Source organism: Syngnathus scovelli, chromosome 14 (genome assembly GCF_024217435.2).
Source record: "Syngnathus scovelli strain Florida chromosome 14, RoL_Ssco_1.2, whole genome shotgun sequence".
NCBI lineage: Eukaryota > Metazoa > Chordata > Actinopteri > Syngnathiformes > Syngnathidae > Syngnathus > Syngnathus scovelli.
Window position 1 is genome coordinate 15155327 of NC_090860.1, and position 7173 is coordinate 15162499.

Below are 7173 nucleotides of genomic sequence, written 5' to 3' on the forward strand. Positions count from 1 at the left end.
AGACTTCTTAGAATATATGCCAGATCTCATGGCACCGAGATTACACAATTTTGAAAGGCCATTTACAATTTGCCAACAATATAGAGAAAAGAAACCAAAAAGTGGATGGACCTTTGATGTTTGGACCTCTTTTTTATTCCCTTCACCTTGTCAAAGGCCCGAGTTCCGGCCGAAGAAAAACAGCCCCAAAGCGTGATGCTTCCTGAAACAGGAAGCGTCCATCCCATCAAGTCGTGAGCATGGGATTGTCTAAAATATTGCCCACTTAGTTCCAGTGAAAGCAAATGCTGCAAATGCATACCAGGAGATTTGGCATGGCTGAGAGAATTTAGTGTGGATGAACTTGACTGGCCTGCCTGCCTGCCTGCCTGCCTGCCTGCCTGCCTGCCTGCCTGCCTGCCTGCCTGCCTGCCTGCCTGCCTGCCTGCCTGCCTGCCTGCCTGCCTGCCTGCCTGCCTGCCTGCCTGCCTGCCTGCCTGCCTGCCTGCCTGCCTGCCTGCCTGCCTGCCTGCCTGCCTGCCTGCCTGCCTGCCTGCCTGCCTGCCTGCCCGCCTCTGCCTACATGTAGACAAATGGTAACAATGTTCCAGATGTGCCAAGATAGTGTAGTTTCCTATCTCTTGCTACTTCAAGTCAAGGCCAACAGGTTGAGAATGAGCGTCCATGAATAAGAAGAAGGCTACCTCTGGGGCTGGCTTGTGGCTCCCTGGCTGCCTCCCTGGCTCCCTCCCTGGCTGCCTCCCTGGCTGCCTCCCTGGCTCCCTCCCCGGCTCCCTTCCTGGCTCCCTCCCTGGCGACCACCCGGTGGCGTCAGTGTGCCGAGCGCCGTTGGACGATCAGGAGAAGAAGATTTGAATCGACGGATGTGACGTCAAGGCTTTAGGTCAATTGAAGACAGGTGCGCTCGCTCAAGGGAAGTTATCATAAGCAGGTGCCACCGGGCGCGTGGCGGCGGCGGTGGCGGCGGCGGTGGCGGCGGTGGCGGCGGCGGCGGCGGCGGAGGCGGACGGTTTCTCAGGTAAGCGAGCATGCTAGCAAATGTTTGTTGTCTCCTGCCGTATTTCACGACGGACGCCGCTGTGTTTGTTGCACGATTGGCACGCTTTGTTGCCTTTTCTCACAAGCCTTTTTAAAATTAATTTATTTTTTATTTTGTTTGTCGCAGGATTGTCGTACTCTCGTGACTCGGCCACGTCACGTCCACCGCGACGGTGGGCCTAGAGGTAAATTGTATGCCGCAGGCCATTTAGCCCGTGAGCAAATGTTTGCAGTTTCTTACGGTGCCATTTATTATTTCTTGCAGGATGTTCGCTGTCTAGGGAGTGCTTGAGGTTTCGGCACGGCAAGGCGCGGCACGCCACAATCCACTTTGCGTTGCGTCGTTGCGCGTTTTGGGGGTATTTTAAGTGTCTTTCGCGGTTGTTTTTTTTAATGCTGGCCAGCATTTTTTCACGCGTCTGTCTGTCGAAGGTTCGTAAATGACGCCGCCGATAAGCGCGTGTTTGTCTGACTATAGGAAATGTTAGTTTGACTCTAGTCAACTAAACCATTTTTTATTATTTTATATTATCCGTGTGCCATTTCCGTGTCATGCAAACTGGTGAATGCAACGTATATGTTACGTCATGTCCAAATCGGACCAAATCTATTCAAAGATGGCGCCCGCCCGCTCGTTCCGTTACGCAACAAACATTTGCGCGTGTGATTTTCTCCCCTTTTGGACGCCGCCAACCTGGATCATCGGTCCAATGTGAGGTGAGTTGTAGATGATGAAATTAAAATATGAATTACAATCTTGAATAAGTCAGTCAGCTTTATTGTCAATTTCTCCACATGCCAAAGACACACAAAGAAACCGAAATTTCGTTCCCCCCTATCCCACGGTGACAAGACATGGCTCACAACAGACAAACAAGTATGACAAAAGCGTGCTGAATAAATAATGAATAAATAACACAACAATAAATAAATAAATTCTCCTAATTTACTACAATGTAATGATTATCTATTTTTTTCAAATGTAAAACTCTACTTAGAATGTATAAAATTAAAATATGAACTATAATTTTGATATATTATCATAATTTACTACAATCTAGTAATATTTTTTTTCAAATGTAAAACCCCTAGTATGTATAATTGTTGGTAAAAAATCATGCCATTGGCACTCTACTCAATGTCTATTTTTGTTGCAATAATTTCTGTTTGTCTTTTGTAGCACTAAAAAAGGCCGCCCAGCCAGCATCCTTCTATACAAAGCAAGCAGGAGACTCTTGAGGAGCTATTTCAGTGATGCTGAGGACACTGAGGAAGAGTAGTCCTAAATCAGGTGAAAACCTGTTTTTGTCAAGTTTCAGCTTCCCAACACACAATGGTTGTCGAGTTTTAGCTTCCCAGCACACAATTAATGGTTGTCTGTGTGTTTTTGTAGGCTGCAAGAGGAGCTGAATGGGAAAAGTATAATTCCATATAAAAAGGCACAATGGCCTAGCCAAAGGCGCAATGGCCTAGCCAAAGGCGCAATGGCCTAGCCAAAGGCGCAATGCCCTATCCAAAGGCGCAATGCCCTATCCAAAGGAGCCGTGGCCTATCCAAAGGAGCCGTGGCCTATCCAAAGGAGCCGTGGCCTATCCAAAGGAGCCGTGGCCTATCCAAAGGAGCCGTGGCCTATCCAAAGGAGCCGTGGCCTATCCAAAGGAGCCGTGGCCTATCCAAAGGAGCCGTGGCCTATCCAAAGGAGCCGTGGCCTATCCAAAGGAGCCGTGGCCTATCCAAAGGAGCCGTGGCCTATCCAAAGGAGCCGTGGCCTATCCAAAGGAGCCATGGCCTTTCCAAAGGAGCAATGCTATATCAAGTCAAGAATCAAGCAGTGCGCTGCAAAAGTCGACGTGTGCCGATTATGTGCCCAGGAGGGGGCAGTGTGGTTGCCTTTGGTTATGGGTGCACGACGGAAAGGTTGCAGGTGTGGCCAGTGTTTGGGGCTCTGATGGTTGGTCTTGCTTAAGAGGTGTGCTGTGGTTGTGGCTTGTCTGGATCCAGCGTTGTCTTGTGCTTGGTTGCCATTGACGGCTCACTCGGGGGAGCACGTGGTTACGTGGATGGAGACAAAACTAAACTTTGATGGGGATCCGAATGTTCAATGTTGCCATATGACGTGTACCATTTTGTGTCTTTTTCTAACCTGCCACTGTTGTACTTGCTGCCATCTTTGCTCCCCCCCTCGGTGTAGGGCGGCGTTGGAGCGAGCCGATTGCGAATGTCCAATTTTGTAATTTGACTTGTACCATTTTGTCTTTTTCTAACCTGCCACTGTTGCACTTCATCTAACCCTAACCTACCACCACTGTGGTACTTGCGTTCTGTGTTCTCCCCTAGGTGTAGGGCAGCATTGGAGCGAGACGGTAACATTTTGTGTCTTTCTAACCTACCATTGTCGTGCTTGATCTAAGCTGTGTCTCCTTTGTTCTCTAGGTGTAGGGGGCGGTGTTTGGGCAAGCCGCTCCACGGGGAAGACGTAATGATGCGAGTAGCGGCCAACTCATTGCATGTTCTGCCATTTGCAGGCCGGACGCAAAAGGGGGGGGGGCGCGCGCACGGCCCGATCCGACCTGGCGACGGTCACCAAAAGCAGCTAGTCGCTGTGATCAAGTACGCAAGTGACCGACAACTTAAGGTGCTCTTTGAATTTGTTTCTGTTTCTGCAGATGGCGACCGGGATGTGACACGATCTGATCAGAGGTCAACGGACCGCTGTGGCATCGCTCTGAAGTCGCCGAGTTTTGAGGGAGACCCGCTTCCCTGGTGGCGTCGACCTGCGCAGCTTCAACATGTGAAATGTTTTTGTTTTGTTTTTTTAAATTACACCAGCGGTGTCCCAATGTCTGCTTGAGGGCTGCATACTGAAACAAATTCAGAATTCTTTGACACCAATTCATTAAATCAATCACGAAATGTTGCCATTGACATTTTGCGCTACAAAGCAGTGTTGCGTTCATTCGTGTGGTGTGTAGATCAAGTTGCCCAGAGGCTGCCATTTGGACACCAATGGTGACATGTGTGTAGGGCTGCACGTGTATTGGAAAGCTGCCATATGGTGGTCTAGGTTATTGACATGCACTTCAAGACAGCAAAGATTTGTTTTTTCATGTCTCAAATGAAACATGTTTTCTTGCCTAACTATTTGTAATGAGTTAAGATAAGTCATTGATGTAAGTTCAAGTGAACTAATCTAACTGATCTCATAGCGATCAAATAGTTAACCTCCATCCAAGAATTTTGCACAACTTGCCTCAATGCAGTGGTCTGGCCCAATACTGCCATATCATTGATTTTCCAAAATGTTGTGCAGCCCTCATTGAGTGCCAAACGCGCAGCGACGGCAAGCGCAAGCGATCGCGCAGCGACGGCAAGCGACTGCAAGCGCAAGCGACCGCGCAAGCGACCGCGCAAGCGCAAGCGACCGCGCAAGCGACCGCGCAAGCGACCGCGCAAGCGACGGCAAGCGCAAGCGACCGCGCAGCGACGGCAAGCGCAAGCGACCGCGCAAGCGACGGCATGCGCAAGCGACGGCATGCGCAAGCGACGGCGCAGCGAGACTTTTGTGCTTGTCTTGCAAGGTGGAAGAGCTGATGTATGAAACAAAGAGCCGGTGGACGGAGGCCACCAGACCCGCGATTGGTGAGCGGGGTGCAAAGGAAGGAACCACCCAAAGAAAGCGGTCGCCGACTGTTGAAGAGGAGCCTGATGCATGACTGGCCAAAGCTGGCCAGAGGCGGTGACATGGCAATCCAATCTGCTCGTGGAACTTTTCCCCTTGCCAAAACCACCACAATATGTCTGCCTTTCAGGATTGCTGGGGCAGTGGATCGGACGAGTGCCTGCACAGAGAGGGACTGGACAGGACCGCGAGACCAGAGGGTAATAATAAAAAACTTTATTTGTAGAGCACCTTTCATACAAGAAATGCAGCTCAAAGCACTTTACAGCAAAGAAAGAAATTATAAGCATTGAATTCTTCATATAGGAACAGACATAAAAAGAAAACAAAAACATTCATGTATGCATACGCAATTAATAAAGGGAGCTTAAAATAGGAGCAAGCTTTAATAGACAGGTAATGAGTACGTCCACAGAAGTGAACCGCATGCAACCGAGTGCTGTTTTTCTTTTTGCAGTGGCACGAGGCGGAGGATGAGTCCAAACGTCGAATACCGGCCGGGAGGGAGGATAAGCCAACCGTCGGCCGACCTTGCCGCCCGTGACGAGCGGCCTACGCAAGACGAATGGGTGCAGATGCGGCGAGGGCAAAGCGCCCAGCCAGCATTTAAGGAGAGTATGACTTTGTTTTTTCTTTTGTCCTTTCTTTCTTTCCCTCCACTTTTTCACTGGGTGTGCACACTGGCTATCTGCATGATGCCTCTTTCTTTCTTTCTCAGCGCGGTGTCATTTTGCAATATTGTTGTTTTTTTTAATCATGAAATGAACTGTTTGTACTGTAATTGTGTGTGTGTACCACTGAACTGCAATTAAACTGTGAACTGAATTCAAGTGGTCCATTTTAAACATTGGCATTGGCAGTCTATCGTGCATACAAACTGGAATCATTTGAGACATTCTCAATGACAAGACAATTGTAAAGTTAGGCTGAAACAAATTGACTTGTTAAATATGCAGTGTCGGGCTTTTTATTTATTTTTTTAAACTACACAAAGAAAAGCTGGATGCATTCTAAATGGTTGACAAAAGCCAAGTAGCCAGACACCCATACATGCAAACGACAAGCGTACAAACGGTCTCTGTTGGGATCAATAAGTCATCTTTGGCAACCCTGCTTTAAAATGGCCACCGAACTCAGAATCTTGCAGAATGTTGGTACATTTTTCTGTACGAGTAAAAGCTGTTATTTTAATCTCGTCAGAGCCATTTTTTTGTTTGTTTTGAATCATGCATCATGTGGGCATTGTGAATAAAATCAACAGTGGTGTTTTCTTCCTGTTGGCGGTCTTGTAAATAAAGTCAACTTTGGTGTCCGTCATCATTCGCGATGTGCCTCAATCGATGGTGCATCTCTTGAATGTGAAACTTGTTGCATGTTTTGTTACAGGGCTTGATGTCTTCATTGGCTGTCTACAAAAAAGGCTTTCTGTACAGGCCAGGTTGCTGCTCAAGTCACTTGAATTTATAAACATAGCGTGTAACGTCCAGGACTTTAGCTTTCAATTCAAAGAGTTGCGTAAGTACAAGGCCAGCCTCTGTGCATGTACCGGGTGGTACCATCCAGTTCAGAGTAAAGAGTCTTGATTGACCTTCTGCCCTCTGGGAAGAGCTACAGGAGCCTGGGCTCCCGCACCACCGGACTCGCCGACAGCTTCATTCTCTAAGCTGTTAGGACCCTGATCTCGCTACCCCCTTCTGCGTAGCGTGCTGCACTTTTGCGCTATTTTCTGGATTGTCTGCTGTACGCTCACTTGCTCCTTTTTGCTCTTATTTCTTTGTGTTTATTCATTATTTATTCAGCACACTGGTGTTTACTTGATTGTCTATTGTGTTCCATGTCTTGTCACCGTGGGATAGCGGGGAATGAAATTTCGGTGTCTTTGTGTGTCTTTGGCATGTGAGGAAATTGACAATAAAGCGGACTTTGACTTTGGCTTTGATTCATACCGGCATCCTAATGAAATTGACCATATCAGACAGGCTAGATGAATTGCAAGTGCTGCCACCGAGTAGCAGCATATTTGCCTCAACCTGTCTGATGCTGGGTCAATGCCATGCACCTTTCGTTGTTTTGCCCAAAACAACCTAAGAAATACAGAAGTACTGCCGTTATCTCGCCAATGTACATGTGTGTTAAAAGTACAAAACAAATTCATTTGCATTATAGACTTCTAAACCAGGTGCTAGATATTTGCCTCAACCTGTCTGATGCTCTATCTAACTGTACGTGATCATTTTTAACAATTTTAATAATTTGAATTTTTAAGTACATTACGAATGATAGGCACCCCAATTAGACAGCTGGGTCAATGTGACCCGTCTTTTGCGGTTTGTTCTGCCCAAAGCAACCAAACAAATACACATAAGTACTGCCGCCATCTCGACAATGTGCATGTCTCTCAAAAGTACAAAGCAAACAAGTTCATTTGTATAATACACTTCTAAAACGCACGCTGA

At 47.6% G+C, this 7173-nt stretch overlaps 1 long non-coding RNA gene across 4 annotated transcripts; it reads left to right on the top strand.

Annotated features, from left to right (window-relative positions):
• Positions 1-968: 968 nt before the first annotated feature.
• LOC125981328 (uncharacterized) lies at positions 969-6649 on the top strand. Of its 4 annotated transcripts, none has more exons than XR_007485901.1 (5): positions 969-1018; positions 1166-1223; positions 1304-2329; positions 2432-4917; positions 5175-6649. It is a non-coding gene; the product is annotated as an uncharacterized lncRNA (long non-coding RNA). The 4 variants fall into 4 exon arrangements; XR_007485902.2 differs by having other exon boundaries at positions 984-1223; positions 1304-1915; positions 2219-2329; XR_007485903.2 differs by having other exon boundaries at positions 984-1223; positions 1304-1755; positions 2219-2329.
• The last annotated feature ends 524 nt before the right edge of the window (positions 6650-7173 follow it).